This window comes from Apodemus sylvaticus, chromosome 2 (genome assembly GCF_947179515.1).
Source record: "Apodemus sylvaticus chromosome 2, mApoSyl1.1, whole genome shotgun sequence".
Classification (NCBI taxonomy): Eukaryota; Metazoa; Chordata; class Mammalia; order Rodentia; family Muridae; genus Apodemus; species Apodemus sylvaticus.
The window spans coordinates 50684245-50703228 of NC_067473.1; positions in this window are offsets into that span (position 1 = coordinate 50684245).

The window sequence follows — 18984 nt, forward strand, 5'->3', positions numbered from 1 at the left end:
AGTGCAATCATTGATAAGTGGGTATTAATTAGCCCTGAAGCTCTGAATACTGAAGATACAATTAGCATATCAAATGATTCCCATGAAGAAGGAAGAAGAGGGCCCTAATCCTGGAAAGGCTTGATCCAGCATTGTAAGGGAGTACCAGGACAGAGAAAAGGGAGGGGGGAAAGACAGGAGAATGGATGGAGAGAAGAGGAATTATGGAACATTTGTGGGGGGACTGGGAAAGGGGAAGGCTTTTAGAATGTAAACAAAGAATATAGAAAATAAATAAAAAAATTAAAAAAAGAAACAAAAGTCATACAACCACACTAGAAATCAATCTAGAGTTTCCTCAGAAAATTGAAAATAGATCTACCTATAGACCCAGCAATACCACTCTTGGGAATATATCCAAAAGATGCCCCACCATGCCACATGAGCACATGTTCCAGTATTTTCATTGAGACCTTGTTTGTGATAGCTAGATGCTGGAAACCCAAATGTCCTATAACAAAAATAATGAATATAGAAAATGTGGTTTATTTACACAATGGAATACTACTCAGCGATTAGGAACAAGGACATCCTGAGTTTTGAGGGCAAATGGATGGCACTAGAAAATATCATCCTGAGTGACGTAACTCAGACTCAAAAAGACATGCATACATGGTTTGTACTCACTAATAAGTGGATATTAGCTAAAAATATTAAAAATTGAAAATAAATTAAAAATATTAAGAAAAAGTCCAATATATCCAATATACAGCACTTTCCCCAATGTAGGGCATTTCAACTAATGTCCCTCCCTTTGAATCCTGAAAATCTTTCACCTCCTGGGTCTCTGGTACATCTGGAGAGTCCCCAAACCTCTTATCTCCTGAGTTTCCATGTTTATATTCTTTTTGCTGGTCCTCAAGGGTTTCATTGCTTTTCCCCCACCAATACCCAATAATGTTCCCCTCTCTGCCACCCATATCCCCTTTCCCTTTCAGGTCCCTCTGTACTGCCTCATGGTTGCTTTCTTCTCCCACCTAAGAGGGACTGAGGCATCCTAACTTGGGCCCTTCAGCTTATAGAAGGCCGTTTTTGAGTTCTGCATGCTATATCTTGTGTATTCAGCACTTTTCAGCTAATAGCCTCTGATTAGTGAGTAGAGTATGTATGATGCATGTCCTTTTGGGTCTGAATTACCTCACTCAGTATGATATTTTCTAGTTCCATCTATTTGCCTGCAAAACTCAAGATGTCCTCATTCTTAATAGATGAATTGTATTCCATTGTGTAAATGAACCACATTTTCTGTATCCATTCTTCTGTCATGGGACATTTAGTTTGTTTCCAGCTTGTGAATATCATAAACAAGGCTGCTATGAACATAGTGGAACATATGCTCCTATGACACAGTGGGGCATATTTTGGGTATATTCCAAAGAGTAATATTGCTGGGTATTCAGGTAGATCTATTTCCAATTTTCTGTGAAACCTCCATATTGATTTCCAGAGATGCTGTACCACTTTTCAATCCCACCAGCAATTGAGGAGTGTTCCTCTTTCTCCACATCTTTCCAACATGTGTTGTCACCTGATTTTTTGATCATAGCCATTCTGATTGTTGTAAAGTGGAATCTCAGGGTCATTTTTATTTGCATTTCTCTGATCACAGAAGACTTTGATCATTTCTTTAAATGTTTCCCAGCCATTTGAAATTCCTCACTTGTTAATGCTTGGTTTAATTCTATAATTTGTTTTTTTTTTATTGGTTTGGTTGGGGTTTTTGGTGGTTAGCTTCTTGAGTTCTTTATATTTTGGGGGGATATTAGCCCTCTATTAGATTTTGGGTTAGTGAAGATTTTTTTCCCAATCTGTGCATTGCCAATTTGTCTTACTAGCTATGTCTTTTGCCTGACAGAAACTTTCCAGTTTCATGAGGTCCCATTTATCAATTCTTGATCTTAGAGCATGAGCCATTGGAGTTCTGTTTAGGAATAAAAGAATGGCTAGAGGAATCACCATCCCTGACCTCCAGCTTTACTAGAGAGCAATAGTGATAAAAACTGCATGGTATTGGTACAGAGACAGACACGTCGATCAATGGAATAGGATTGAAGACCCAGAAATAAACCAAACACTTATGGGCACTTGATCTTTGACAAAGACGCCAAAGATATACAATGGAAAAAAAGCATCTTAAACAATTGGTGCTGGTCTAACTGGCTGTCAAAATGTAGAAAAATGAAAATAGTTCTGTATTGTTGCCTTGAACAAAGCTCAAGTCCAACTGGATCAAGAATCTCAACATAAAAACTGATACACTTCGACCAGGCCAGGAGGTTGTTTGCCCGGGCCGGCGCGCACAACACCGCCATTTTGACTACGGGAAGCCAGAGAGACCTAGCAGGCAAAACCAAACCAGCTAACAGGCACAGCCCGAGGTGGACATAGCAGGGGTCTCAGACGGTCAGGCCCTGGACTGCCCCCAGGCCCTGGGCTGCTCAGTGGGCCATCTGTGTGCCGACCCGGCCAGGAGGTTGTTAGCCCAGCAGACTCTCCCAGCACTCTCAGGGAGCGCATGCACACCACCATCTCAGCCACCTGACAGACCCAATTAACACTCACAGCTGAGGGGAACTTTGCTCGGACATTGGCCTGCCAGGCTTTTGCCTAGACTCAAGGCCTGAGCAGCTAGGCTAGCCTTGTGTGCACCAACCCGGTTGGGAGATCCGCTGCTCAGCAGTGTTATCACCACACAGAAAAGTTCCCTGCAGCATACAGCCTCAGCACTCCCTGAAGGAGCAAACAGGCACCATCTGGCTCACAGACACAATCTGGGGCAAAGAACACTAGGGCTGCAAGGGCACCCAAGAGGAGGACAGCACATCAGCAATCTGCAACAGGGGAAACCCTGCCATCCAGTGTTGCAGAAATATCCCTAGAGCCTCTCAGGAGGCTGAAACACCAGCCAGAGACAAGACCAATTAGCTCCAGAGAACAAGATGGCAAAGGGCAAATGCAGGAACGCTACTAACAGAAATCTAGGCAATATGGCAGCATCTGAACCAAACTCTCCAACATCAGCAAGTCCTGGTTATGCCAACACACTAGAGAAACAAGATTTAGATTTAAAATCACTGTTCACGATGCTGCTAGAAGAACACAAAAAGGACATGAATGAATCTCTTAAAGAAATACAGGGGAACATGAATAAGCTAGAAACCCGAATAATGGAAACACAAAAATCACTTAAAGAAAAGTAGGAGAATAAGGCCCAAAAGATAGAAGCCAATAAAGAAGAAAGGCAAAAAAAAAAAAAAAAAAAAACCTAAAGAAATGCAGGAGAACTTGAGTCAACAGGCAGAAGTCATGAAAGAGGAAACACAAAAATCTCTTAAAGAATTACAGGAAAACACAAACAAACAAATGATGGAACTGAGCGAAACCATCCTGGACCTAAAAACAGAAGTAGAAACAACTAAGAAATCACAAAGGGAGACAACTTTGGAGATAGAAAACCTTGAGAAGAAATCAGGGGCCATAGATGCAAATATAAACAACAGAATACAAGAGATGGAAGAAAGAATCTCAGATGCCAAAGATACCATAGAAACCATTGACTCAACTGCAAAAGAAAATACAAAATGCAAAAAGCTTGTATCCCAGAACATCCAGGAAATCCAGGATACAATGAGAAGACCAAACCTAAGGATTATAGGTATAGACGAGAGTGAAGATTTACAACAGAAAGGGCCAGCAAATATCTTCAACAAAATTATGGAAGAAAACTTTCCTAACTTAAAGAGAGAGATGCCTATGAATATACAAGAAGCCTACAGAACTCCAAACAGACTGGACCTGAGCAGAAATACCTCCCGTCACATAATAATCAAAACCCCAAATGCACTAAACAAAGAAAGAATATTAAAGGCAGTAAGAGAGAAAGGCCAAGTAACATATAAAGGAAGACCCATCAGAATCACACCAGACTTCTCACCAGAGACCATGAAAGCTAGAAGATCCTGGGCAGATCTCATGCAGACTCTAAGAGAACACAAATGTCAGCCAAGACTACTATACCCAGCAAAACTCTCATTCACCATAGATGGAGAAACCAAGATATTCCATGACAAAACCAAATTTACACAGTATCTTTCCACAAACCCAGCTCTACAAAGAATAATAGGAGGAAAACTCTAATACAAGGAGGGAAACTACACCCTGGAAAAAGCAAGATAGTTACCTTCCTTCATCAAACCCAAAAGAAGATAACCACTCAAATATAAAAAGAACATCAAAAATGACAGGAAGTAATAATCACTATTCCCTAATATCTCTTAACATCAATGGTCTCAATTCCCCAATAAAAAGATATAGACTAACAGACTGGATAAGGAAACAGGACCCTACAATTTGCTGTATACAGGAGACTCACCTCAGTGTCAAAGATAAAAGCTGCCTTAGAGTAAAAGGCTGGAAGACAATCTTACAAGCCAATGGTCACAGGAAACGAGGAGGAGTAGCCATTCTAATATCAGATAAAATTGACTTTCAACCTAAAGTCATCAAAAGAGACACAGAAGGACACTTCTTGCTGGTCAAAGGAAAAATCCACCAAGAAGAACTTTCAATTCTGAACATCTATGCGCCAAATGCAAAGGCACCCTCATTCGTAAAAGAAACTTTACTAAAGCTCAAAGCACACATTGCACCTAACACAATAATTGTGGGGGACTTCAACACTCCACTTTCCTCAATGGACCGATCGGGAAAACAGAAACTAAACAGGGACACAGTAAAACTAATTGAAGCTTTGGACCAATTGGATTTGACTGATATTTATAGAACATTTCACCCTAAAGCAACAGAATATACCTTTTTCTCAGCACCTCATGGTACGTTCTCCAAAATCGACCATATAATTGGACACAAGGCAGACCTCAACAAATAGAGGTGACCGAACTAATCCCATGCCTCCTATCAGATCACTATGGTGTAAGAGTGATTTTCTTTTCTTTTCTTTTTTCATTTTGTAAAAAAAATAATATTTATTTATTAGTTATTTTATGTGAGTTCCCTGAGTATGCATGTACACCTGGTGCACGAAGGAGCCCATTGCATCCAGATGAGGATGTCAGATCCTCTGGAATTAGTTACCAGTGATTGTGAGCCATCATGTAGGTGCTGGGAACTGAACTTGGTTTCTCTGCATGAGCAAAAAATACTCTTAACTTCTGAGCTGTCTCCAGCCTCTCTGCTTCACTTTTTGATAGTCTGTCAAGTGCCATATCAATATCGGAGTTCATCGTCATTATTTTTGAGACTAGGTCTTACCATGTAGTCCAGACTAGCTTGAACTCAGAGCAATCATCTTGCTTCAGCATCTCTAGTTGTGGTATTACATGGCTGTATGCATTATCTGGCTGCTGTTATTTCTTATTTTTGTTTTTGTTTTTTGGTATTGTTTTTTTCTGCATTGGTTGTTTATTATTTTTGAAACAAGATCTAGGTAGTCTAGGCTGGACTTATTAAGTTTTCCTTTTCTTGTTGTCATTCATTTTTTCCTTTCCTGTTTGTTTTTGTTTTTCTTTTTTTTAATTTTTTTATTCGATATAATTTATTTACATTTCAAATGATTTCCCTTTTCTAGCCCCCCCACTCCCCAAAAGTCCCGTAAGCCCCCTTCTCTTCCCCTGTCCTCCCACCCACCCCTTCCCACTTCCCCGTTCTGGTTTTGTTGAATACTGTTTCACTGAGTCTTTCCAGAACCAGGGGCCACTCCTCCTTTCTTCTTGTACCTCATTTGATGTGTGGATTATGTTTTGGGTATTCCAGTTTTCTAGGTTAATATCCACTTATTAGTGAGTGCATACCATGATTCACCTTTTGAGTCTGGGTTACCTCACTTAGTATGATATTCTCTAGCTCCATCCATTTGGCTAAGAATTTCATGAATTCATTGTTTCTAATGGCTGAATAGTACTCCATTGTGTAGATATACCACATTTTTTGAACCCACTCTTATGTTGAGGGATACCTGGGTTCTTTCCAGCATCTGGTAATTATAAATAGGGGGCTGCTATGAACATAGTAGAACATGTATCCTTATTAAATGGTGGGGAGTCTTCTGGGTATATGCCCAGGAGTGGTATAGCAGGATCTTCTGGAAGTGAGGTGCCCAGTTTTCGGAGGAACCACCAGACTGATTTCCAGAGTGGTTGTACCAATTTGCAACCCCACCAGCAGTGGAGGACTTTTCCTCTTTCTCCACACCCTCTCCAACACCTGCTGTCTCCTGAATTTTTAATCTTAGCCATTCTGACTGGTGTAAGATGAAATCTTAGGGTTGTTTTGATTTGCATTTCCCTAATGACTAATGAAGTTGAGCATTTTTTAAGATGCTTCTCCACCATCCGAAGTTCTTCAGGTGAGAACTCTTTGTTTAACTCTGTACCCCATTTTTAATAGGGTTGTTTGGTTTTCTGGAGTCTAACTTCTTGAGTTCTTTATATATATTGGATATTAGCCCTCTATCTGATGTAGGATTGGTGAAGATGTTTTACCAATTTGTTGGTTGCTGATTTGTCCTCTTGATGGTGTCCTTTGCCTTACAGAAACTTTGTAATTCTATGAGGTCCCATTTGTCAATTCTTGCTCTTAGAGCATACGCTATTAGTGTTCTGTTCAGAAACTTTCTCCCGGTACCAATGTCCTCAAGGGTCTTCCCCAGTTTCTTTTCTATTAGCTTCAGAGTGTCTGGCTTTATGTGGAGGTCCTTGATCCATTTGGATTTGAGCTTAGTACAAGGAGACAAGGATGGATCAATTCGCATTCTTCTGCATGCTGACCTCCAGTTGAACCAGCACCATTTGTTGAAAAGGCTATCTTTTTTCCATTGGATGTTTTCAGCCTCTTTGCCGAGGATCAAGTGGCCATAGGTATGTGGGTTCATTTCTGGATCTTCAATCCTGTTCCATTGATCCGCATGCCTGTCACTGTACCAATACCATGCAGTTTTTAACACTATTGCTCTGTAGTATTGCTTGAGGTCAGGGATACTGATTTCCCCAGATTTTCTTTTGTTGCTGAGAATAGTTTTAGCTATCCTGGGTTTTTTGTTGTTCCAGATGAATTTGATAATTGCTCATTCTAACTCTGTGAAGAATTGAGTTGGGATTTTGATGGGTATTGCATTGAATCTGTATAGTGCTTTAGGCAAAATGGCCATTTTAACTATATTGATTCTACCGATCCATGAGCATGGGAGGTTTTCCCATTCTTTGAGGTCTTCTTCCATTTCCTTCTTCAGAGTCTTGAAGTTCGTCTCATACAAATCTTTCACATGTTTGGTAAGAGTCACCCCAAGATACTTTATACTGTTTGTGGCTATTGTGAAGGGGGTCATTTCCCTAATTTCTTTCTCAGCCTGCTTATCCTTTGAGTATAGGAAGGCCACTGATTTGCTTGAGTTGATTTTATAACCTGCCACTTTGCTGAAGTTGTTTATCAGCTGTAGGAGCTCTCTAGTGGAGTTCTTTGGGTCACTTAGGTAGATGATCATGTCGTCTGCAAATAATGATAGTTTGACTTCTTCCTTTCCAATTTGCATCCCTTTGACCTCCTTATGTTGTCGAATTGTCCGAGCTAGTACCTCAAGTACAATATTGAAAAGATAAGGAGAAAGGGGGCAGCCTTGTCTGGTCCCTGATTTCAGTGGGATTGCTTCAAGTTTCTCTCCATTTAGTTTGATGCTGGCTACCGGTTTGCTGAATATTGCTTTTACTAGGTTTAGGTATGGGCCTTGAATTCCTGTTCTCTCCAAGACTTTAAGCATGAAAGGATGCTGAATTTTGTCAAATGCTTTTTCAGCATCCAATGAAATGACCATGTGGTTTTGTTCTTTGAGTTTGTTTATGTAGTGGATTTTATTGATGGATTTCCGTATATTGAACCAACCCTGCATTCCCGGGATAAAGCCTACTTGATCATGGTGGATGATCGTTTTGATGTGTTCTTGGATTCGGTTGGCAAGAATTTTATTGAGTATTTTTGCATCGATGTTCATAAGGGAAATTGGTCTGAAGTTCTCTTTCTTTGTTGGATCTTTTTGTGGCTTTGGTATCAGCGTAATTGTGGCTTCGTAGAAGGAATTGTGTAGTGTTCCTTCTGTTTCTATTTTGTGGAATAGTTTGAAGAGTATTGGTGTTAACTCTTCTTTGAAGATCTGGTAGAATTCTGCACTGAAGCCATCTGGTCCTGTGCTTTTTTTGGTTGGAAGACTTTCTATGACTCCTTCTATTTCTTTAGGCATTATGGGACTGTTTAGATGGTCTAGTTGGTCCTTATTTAATTTTGGTATTTGGTATCTGTCAAGGAAATTGTCCATTTCCTCCAGATTCTCCAGTTGTGTTGAGAACAGGCTCTTGTAGTAGGATCTGATGATTTTTTGGATTTCCTCAATTTCCGTTGTTATATCTCCCTTTTCATTCTAAGTTTGTTAATTTGGATACTTTCTCTGTGCCCTTTGGTCAGTCTGGCTAAGGGTTTATCTATCTTGTTGATTTTCTCAAAGAACCAGCTCCTGGTTTTGTTGATTTTTTATATGGTTCTCTTTGTTTCTACTTGATTGATTTCGGCCCTGAGTTTGATGACTTCCTGCCTTCTACTCCTCCTGGGCGAAATAGCTTCTTTTTGTTCTAGGGCTTTCAGGTGTGTCATTAAGTTGGTAATGTATGCTCTCTCCATTTTCTTTTTGGAGGCACTCAGCAGACTTTTCACCTGAGACTATGAAGGCTAGAAGGTGCTGGGCAGATCTCATGCAGACTCTAAGAGAACACAAATGCCAACCAAAACTACTATATCCAGCAAAACTCTCAATAACCATAGATGGAGAAACTAAGATATTTCATGACAAAACCAAGTTTACCCAATATCTATCCACAAACCCAGCCCTAAAAATGATAATAGGAGGACAACACCAATACAAGGAGGGAAACTTCACCCTGGAAAAAGCAAGATAGTACCCTTTCATCAAACCAAAAAGAAGTTAAGCATTCAAATTTAAAAAATAACGTCAAAAATGATAGGAAGTAACAATCACTATTCCTTAATATCTCTTAACATCAATGGACTTAATGCCCCAATAAAAAGCCACAGACTAACTGAATGGATACGTAAACAGGACCCTATTTTTTGCTGCTTACAGGAAACACACCTCAGGGTCAAAGACAAACACTACCTTAGAGTAAAAGGCTGGAAGACAATTTTACAAGCAAATGGTCTCAGTAAACAAGCTGGAGTAGCCATTTTAATATCAGATAAAATTGACTTTCAACCCAAAGTCATCAAAAGAGACCCTGAGGGACACTTCTTGCCGGTCAAAGGAAAAATACAAAAAGAAGAAATGTCAATCCTGAACATCTATGCCCCAAATGCAAGGGCACCCTCTTTCGTAAGAGAAACTTTATTAAAACTAAAAGCACACATTGCACCTAACACAATAATTGTGGGTGACTTCAACACTGCACTTTCCTCAATGGACCGATCAGGAAAACAAAAACTAAACAGGGACACAATGAAACTAATTGATGCTTTGGAACAATTAGATTTAACAGACATATATAGAACTTTCTATCCTAAAACAAAAGAATATACCTTTTTCTCAGCACCTCATGGTACCTTCTCCAAAATCGACCATATAATTGGTCATAAGACAGACCTCAACAAATATAAGAAGATAGAACTAATCCCATGCCTCCTATCTGATCACTATGGAGTAAAAGTGGTCTTCAATAGCAACAGAAACAACAGAAAACCCACATACACGTGGAAACTGAACAATACTCTACTCAATGATACCTTGGTCAAGGAAGAAATAAAGAAAGAAATTAAAAACTTTTTAGAACACAATGAAAATGAAAACACAACATACCCAAATCTATGGGACACAATGAAAGCAGTGCTAAGAGGTAAGAGTGATTTTCAATAGCAACAAAAACAACAGAAAGCCCACATACACATGGAGGCTGAATTATACTCTACTCAATGACACCTTGACTAAAGAAGAAATAAAGAAAGAAATCAGAGACTTTTTAGAATTTAATGAAAATCAAGGCACAACATACCCAAATCTTTGGGACACAATGAAAGCAGTGCTAAGAGGTAAACTCATAGCCCTGAGTGCCTCCAAAAAGAAAATGGAGAGAGCATACACTAGCAGCCCTATTTATAATTGCCAGATGCTGGAAAGAACCCAGGTATCCCTCAACAGAAGAGTGGATGCAAAAAATGTGGTATATCTACACAATGGAGTACTATTCAGCCATTAGAAACAATGAATTCATGAAATTCTTAGGCAAATGGATGGAGCTAGAAAACATCATACTAAGTGAGGTAACCCAGACTCAAAAGGTGACTCATGGTATGCACTCACTAATAAGTGGATATTAACCTAGAAATCTGGAATACCCAAAACATAATCCACACATCAAATGAGGTATAAGAAGAAAGGAGGAGTGGCCCCTTGTTCTGGAAGGACTCAGTGAAGCAGTATTCTGCAAAACCAGAACAGGGAAGTGGGAAGGGGTGGGTGGGAGGACAGGGGGAGAGAAGGGGGCTTATGGGACTTTTGGGGTGTGGGGGGCTAGAAAAGGGGAAATCATTTGAAATGTAAATAAAAAATATATCGAATAAAAAAAACTGATACACTTAATCTAATTGAACAGAAAGTTGGAGAGGACCTTTAATGCCTTTTTAACTAAGAAATTGTGAGACTGTCAAACTAATGACTTCAACCACTGACCATAAACTTTCATATTCTAATATAAAATTTTTAAAGAAGAAATGTTTTTTTGTTGACAGCTTTTCTAAAAAGACACTCATATAAATTTGTATTTGTACAGCAAGTATTTAAAACATCCTTTTCTAATTTGAGATATTTTAGTTTGGTTGAAGTGGAGAAAAAAATTCTATATAAAGTACGTAGACACACATAAGATGCTTCTGTGTTTTAACTTAGGATACTATTAATGTTCTTACACATATTGATTTTGGTGTGTGTTTAGAAAGGTTAATTTTGTGTTCAACTAGTCACATCTTTTTCATAGGTAATGAAATATATTTGTAAGCTCTGTTACTCAGAGTTTGTGATCTGTTACCAATGGAATATGAATTAAAATTATCATCAGCTAAGACTGTATGTAGTAACTCAGTTTGATTAGCACCATTCTCAAATCAACTCATGCAATCAAGCAGACGGACGAAGAGTAATTAAAGTAATTGCTTCACAAAACCTTCTACTAGATTTCTGACATCCATTTTATGAAAATGGTGCATTTTTCTTAAGATGAATTTTAAGAATCTTTTATTTAATAATTTTAATACTAAAAGTTCATTAATCACTTCTATTTACATATAAGTAATATAATATATAGGTAAAATGATCAAAGAAAAAATAAGTAAAAATGTTGGAATCAGCAGATTTCACAGTGTTCTTGGTATCTTGGAATTAGTAGAGTCATGAGATGAGTCATACATGAGGTATCCAAGATCTGTCCTGTGGTATCAGAAGGTTCTATATCCCTATTTATTGTATATCACCTAAATGCATATTATGAGTAATGTGTCAAGTGTATGTGTGTATGTCTATGTGTGTATTTTGTTAATGGATACTTTTTAAAAACTTAATATAGGGATAGGGATAGGATTCTCATGCACATAGTGCATAATTTGCTTAGAAAGTAAATTATATTAAAACCTCTATCTGCATTAATTACAAGGCTTAACTTTATCTTATAATGTATATTTTTGGAAATTGTTCTTTTGTCAATACTAATAAGCTATCTTAAAATGTCACAGGCAATTCCTCCATAAGTAGTAATATGTCTGTGTCTAAACTTAAAAGTCCATAACTGTAAAAAAAATACTCAACAAAGAAAACTAATAATTCTTATACAAAATACCAAAATATAAACAAATATCAGTGAATTTGAATAGTGGTTTAAATTTCAGAAAATCCCCACACACTTAGTTCTTTTTTGACATTATGTTTTTTGTAAGTAAATATATCCACTGCATTGTGTGGAGGAGCACCAATATTCTGTCAAAAATTTTGGCGTGGTTCTAAGTATACAATCTATATTGAGTTGGCATGAAAGAAATATTGGGTTTGAAAACTCTTTGATTTGGCATTCAAGATCTTTGGAAACAGCAGCATTATGCCTTTGCCTGCATTTATTGAAAATGCTACTCCAAGAGTCTTATTTTCAATTTATAAAGAATCATCCTGCATCTAAAACTAAATATTTTATTCTATTCTAGGAAAGCTTGTCTGAGCCAGACTTAAATTTTCAAAACATGCCTTTCAGTGGCCCATAATTTGGATACGAATGTGAACTAATTTCTGTCCAATTATTTAAACAGGTTCAAATGATATTAGCTTGGCAGTTCTTATTGTTATGGCTTTACAGTGCCCAGTGACTTGTCATTGTTTCATAACCTGCCGCAAAACATGCATTTAATCATATTGATGGATGTGTACACTACCATTAGTATTGAATTCATGCGGTTTTCATTCTAATTTTTCTGTAAATTTTGATTTACAAATAAATCCACTGATATAAAGTATATAAGATGGTGGTTTATTATGTAGTATATAATGATTACTACAACAATATTAAATATGTTAGCACATAATGATCCTTTTGTGATGAGACATAAGAACTCATAAGATCCAATGTAGCAAATTGCAAATATGTAATATGCTATTGCTGAGTTATTACTCTGCATTAAGATATAGAAAAATTATTTATCCCCTGAGTAAAAATTGTTAGCCTTTGACTAATACCTTCCCCTGGTTCCTGTACTCCTTATTCTTGTAATCGCAACTTACATTATTAAAGTTTTAGCTTAGTTTGCACACAGGTTTAGAGCACATTATATTAAGGCTTTTTGTATTTACTAGTATCATGTGCTTGAAATCAGATTTCACCTAGTATATATGCCTTAAAATTTCTAAAAACTGTTAAAATGAATAGATGTTTCAATAATTTTAATTATATTTCAACCCAATCCCCCACTATTGTTAAAACAGTGAAGCATCTATATAGTTGCACAAGCCAAAATGTGATTCTTTTTAGAAGTCTTTTGTCTTCTGCTTTGTTTGCCAGTTATACCAACTTCTGAAAGAAGTAACTGAAATAGTTAGCTTTCTTATTTCTGAGTCTTTTCACTTTAATTCTAATGTCCCATTGACAGGTCTAGGAGATTGTTGCAAAGCTTTTAAGGTGGAAGTTCAGCTATGATACTGCTGTACTGTCCCTTGCCATAGTGATCTCCACATTTCTGTCTCTGTACATCTAGTGTGTGTGTGTGTGTGTGTGCTTGTGTATGTGTGTGTGACTGCATTTGTGTATAGTTGGGATACTTTACATTTTATTGCCAAGATAAATTATAAGATATACAAATCAGACACATCTTAACAACTGTGAGATTTGACTTCATTGATTCATCCTCCCCATCGCCATAGGCATACAGTTTTTAGTTCACCAATGGGGCAAATAACTGTTAAATCTCAGGTTATCCCTCTGTTTAATATTTTGTGAAATCCCATACTTCTTTCTTATATTGATTGTACTCATCAGAAAATAAAAACTGTATCAGGAACAAGAATGATATTACAGAGTCAACACCATGGCTAGTGTGAGAGCACACAGAATATTTTTGGCAGAACTTACCTGGATACCTTTGAGCTTCATTGTCTGGTGGTTTATGCCTCTCCCCACAATTTAGAAATAACTTTCATTACAGATGTGAAATTTTTTCTTCATTTTAAATTGTCTCTCATTATTCATTAGGATTCCATGATGCAAATACTCACTGTTGATGACTAGTGTCCTGTACATCCTGTAGGTTGATTTCCTTCTTTTGGGTGTTTTCCTTGGAGTCGCTGTTTGGATGATTGACAGCCAACTACCATTGGGCTTTCACATATTTGTTTGGTAAACTGGTTGCTGACCATGTCCACTGATTTTTTTTAATTAATTTTGCCACTCCCCATTAGCTACTTTGTGTTTGTTTGTTTCGTTATTCAACCATCTCTTTGGTAAGTACTCATTTTATCCTTGTATTTTTCCTAATTATTTCAAAGTGTTTCTGTTCTCTTTTAGTACACAGTGTTTCTACTGAATGACTATTTTTAATACTCTGTCAGGTACGTTGATGCTCTACATTTTGTTGGGTTTGATTATGGAGGTTTTTGATATTTGAATTCTTTGTGGACTTTTGAGTTCTTTACATAGGCTGGTAGACATAGAGCATATTTGTTATATAGTTCTGAATTAGAAGGTACCAAGCAGGAATGTGAAGTGATTTCAAACTTTGAACGGCAGGTGCCCATAATGTTAGCATGTTCATGGCCCTTAGTGACAGGAGCTAAAATGTACATGGTGATCTTTGGGAAACTTGAGTTCAGTGCCAATAGACAGTGCTTTATAGCAATAAGAACGGTGACTACAAGCATGTATACACATATCCACAGAGGTTTGTTTCAAGGTTTTATGAAACACCGTTGGTCAGGTAAATTCTGTGTATATGTACTAGTGCAGAAACCAAAGACAATAATATACACATGTATTGCTATATTGGCCAGCTTCACATTTACAATTAAAGGTTGGGGGTTGAAAGTCAGGAATTTTTTTGTGAAATTTGGCTATGAGAGGAAACATGAGAACTGATGAATACTATGTGTTGCATCTTGTAGTCAACCTTATAATTTGATTAATATCTATGACTGAATGTGGAGGTTATTTAAAGAGAGGTAAACTTAGTTAAAATACTATTCACTAGGTTTTTTTTAATTAAATTAATGTTCTACTAACTCTATTCTCACAATTGTCTTTAACTTTAGCCATAGGAATCTAACACTGTATTCTAGATTCCATGGGCAACTCCATGTACACACACACACACACACACACACACACAAACACACACATAAACACACAGACACAGAGAGAGAGAGAGAGAGAGAGAGAGAGAGAGAGAGAGAGAGAGAGAGAGAGAGAGAGAGAGAACTAAACAATTTTTTAAAACATCCTCTAAAGGAAGGGAAGGGACAGCAGATGTCAGTTCACCTCAGAATTTATTTTCTATTTTTACTTCCTATTTTCAAAATTGCATCTAGTCTGTTTCCCATAACTGCAACATCTGTGCTGTGTTTTCTAAAATATCCAATTCTGAGCTATGCCTAGCTTTCTCTATGTGATTTAGCTAGTCTTACCTGGTAATTAATTTAGCAAATATTTCAAAGTATAATGCACAAGAGACTTAAGCATTAGGGAAAAGAATAATAAATGATAGGTTGAACACACACACACACACACACAGCTGCACAGTCTCAATGAAAAGCTGCACTAAAAATCAGGGAAGAACAGTTTAATTTTATGAATTATCATAATTAAAAGTTTCTTTAACAGAACCTTACTTGGTGGATAAAATGTGAGATACTGTGACATGTAGTGACATAATGATTGCTCAGATTATTCAAATTCCCACCCATCAAAAGGATAATTGGGTAATCACAGAACTTGACAATTGTTTAAGAAAATACAACTAAGAAGACATTAACATAATTTGCTTTTTAACAATATTGGAAAATTTGCACAAGGAAATGACAATTCAGAGAACTGATCTAATAGTTCAGGCAAAGATGACATTCCATCTTTCACATATGAACAATTATAAATTGCCTCTTTTTTTATAAAGCTGAGGGTCAAGTGAAGAAATCAAATCAATTGAGCCATAGTTTTTCACTAAAGAAATACTATGCATATATGGAAAGAAATATGATAGACATATTTTTCCAGTTCAAATATTACATAAGCGTTACATGTATCAAATCATCACAGTATCCCATTATTATGTGAATTTTGTTTTCATGTACCATCTAAAATAATGTAATTTAATTTAATAAGTAAACACATATAAGTTGCAATATAATTATAATACAAATGATACAAAAAGACACAGTTTAACTATTTCTTTACATAGATGCATGTGTATTTTTGTTTTTTCAAAAGAAAAATGGATCAAAAACTAATATATAATAATATATATTATGAATGCTACAGGAAAAACAGCTTAAGGAACATGAAATAAATAACTTTTTCTTTATATTTTACAAATGAAACAAATTTTAGCAGTTTGAAGGTATTGAATGCAATTGTCCTAATGCAGTATACCTGAGAAGAGAAAAAAATAATAAACAGGAGAAGGAGAGAAAGAAACAGAAAAATAAGCTGGCAAGGTGTACAAATATTTCCACCATGGTGATCAGATGAACAAGAATGAGTCAAAAAGGAAATAGGAAGACTGTCACTGTCAGAGTCTACAAGAGAAATGGGGGCTGGGGTTTTCCATTAAATTCATAGAGAGGAATGACAGCAAATACACTGGAATGGTCAAATGGGCTTGACAATTAGGATTTCATGAGCTCAAAGCTGGAAATGTTTTGAACAAAAGGGCAAAAGAACCAGAGTTCAAGCTCAATGATTTTATCCTAAACTCATGCTAAGGACAAAATCTATTAAACTGGTTTTCACCCATGTTCAGCGTTAACACCCTGAAACAAAATCCCAAATGATAGTTCAAATTAGTCTCTTTGCAGCAGAATTTGTTTTCTCTTTGACTTTCCTTCTCAATGTTCTGTTTTGAATCAAGAATCCCATACACAGGCTACACTAATTCTCTAAAGTCCCTGCAGTGGAAATCCTTTCAGAACTTTTAAGTCATTTTCTTATGCACTGTGTGCTTTGCTCTGAGCTCATTGTTTGAAATGTCTGTAGCTCTTCAGGCCACAGAGGAACAAATCTTTCAAAGTGGCCATGCTGGCTTAGCCTGCAGAGAGGAAAGTTGACACGAGGAGTTCAAGTATTGTGAATTTAAACTGAAAAAAAAAATGTCTTTCTAAAGTCCCAGTTATGTTCAACTAGAGGGTATCAGCATCTCAAAATTGGCACTTCCCTGTTTTAAATTTACAATCCTTCTTTCCTGCTGTTCACCCAGGGGCTCAGCCAGTACCACAGTCACATTGTTCTGCTTTGTGGCAAGGAAAGTAGTTATAGCGATTTCAAGGCAGCCTTTATCTCTGCATCCAGATCTACATCCAACCCTGAGCAAGGCTGATGATAAGCCCAGAAAAATGGTGACAAATTGATGATGAATGAATAAACAGTGTATAACATAGCTATTTGGGTAAACAACAGCAGTATATTGGTAAGATATGTAGAAAGATACATGGGATAAACTTCAATATTAGTAGGTTGTAGACAGATGATTCCTGATAGATCACATATGATTTATTAAATATATAAAACCTGGCACAAGATAGATCAGGGACTTAGGGGAAAGCCAAATACTACTGTTCTGCTAACAAAAGGAAGCAATTAAATGACTGCTGGTGATATTCTGCTATACTTATAGATTAGTGACTTGCTCATTGTCTTCAGAGAAGCCTCCTCCTGCCACAGATGACAGCAAATATGAAGCCCCATAGCCAGAGAATGGGAAGAGTCAAAGACCTTAGATTATTCATTTTTTTGGTGATATTTTTTCTTATTAAGATTTATTTATGTTCACTGTAGCTGTCTTCAGTCAGAAGAGGCCACTGGATTCCATTGCAGATGGTTGTGAGCCACCATGTGGATGCTGGGGATTGAACTCAGGACCTCTAAGAAGAGCAGTCAGTGCTCTTTACCTCTGTCTGAGTGTCTCTCCAGCCCCAGATCATTCAGTTCTAATTGTGATGTCCTTATCAATTCCCTACACTCAGGTCTCTGGTAGGTATTTGGAAGATAATATTCTTTACCTAACAATGTGCTGTTAGCACTGATTTCTTTCTTTCTTTCTTTCTTTCTTTCTTTCTTTCTTTCTTTCTTTCTTTCTTTCTTTCTTTCTTTCTTTCTTTCTTTCTTTCTTCTTCTTTTAACTTTTGTCAACATAAAAAATGAAGCTCTAAGTTTAAATGAATAAAATATAGTTTGTATTAGACTCAATTTGAGTGATCATGCCATGGGAACAAAGGTTTAGATTTCTCCAAATTCAATGTCCAAGACAGAGCGGTTTAATGAAGTTTTCATAGTTTCACAGAACAAAGAAAGTCATAAATCAAGGCAAGTTTAAAATTCATTTGTTGGTAAATAAAGAGAGTTCCACCAAAATGTGGGGAGCTATTCTATAGAACTGAAATGCTATAGAATAACATTAGGATTACCAGAAAGTAATATGTTATCATTTTAATAGCATTTAAGAGATTTTTATTTGTTATCACAAGGTAGGAAGAGGGGCAAGTAATGCCTGTTCTGGAAGTCTGAAACTCGATCAAGGTAATATAATTAGTTGAGCCTCTGAACTTACAAATTTCTAATCTCTCCACAGTACTGGAATTAAAACTGGCCTACCTGTGTTTGAAGACAGATTCCATCCAGGAGTTTTTCAATCACAGAAAGACACAACTTATTTTCTGTTATTTTTATTCTCACCTTATTGGATCTATGGTGGTTTGAATAAAACTGACCCCATAGACTCATATATTTCAATGCTTATGGAGTGACATTAGGTGTGACATTGTTGGAGTAGGAGTGGCCTTGTTGAAAGAAGTATGTCACTGGGAGTGGGATGCTCAACATTCTCTCTTCATGCTGTCTTCTAATATAGAAATCTTATACCTTCTCCAGTACCATGTCTGCCTGTCTACTGCCATGATTACAATAGACGCTGAAGCTATAAGCCAACTTCAGTTAAATGTTTTCCATTATGAGGGTTGCTGGAGTTATGACATACCATTGCAGCCATAGAACTTTGATTGAGACAGGTCCTTTGTGTATATATCATAATTTCCAATTCTGTGACTTATGAGATTTCTGTGTATGTAAATGTGTCTGTGAGTCTATATGTGTTCCATAAGCTTTTGCTTTTGTTCTTTTTCTTTGTTAGTTTGTTCTGTCCTATTCT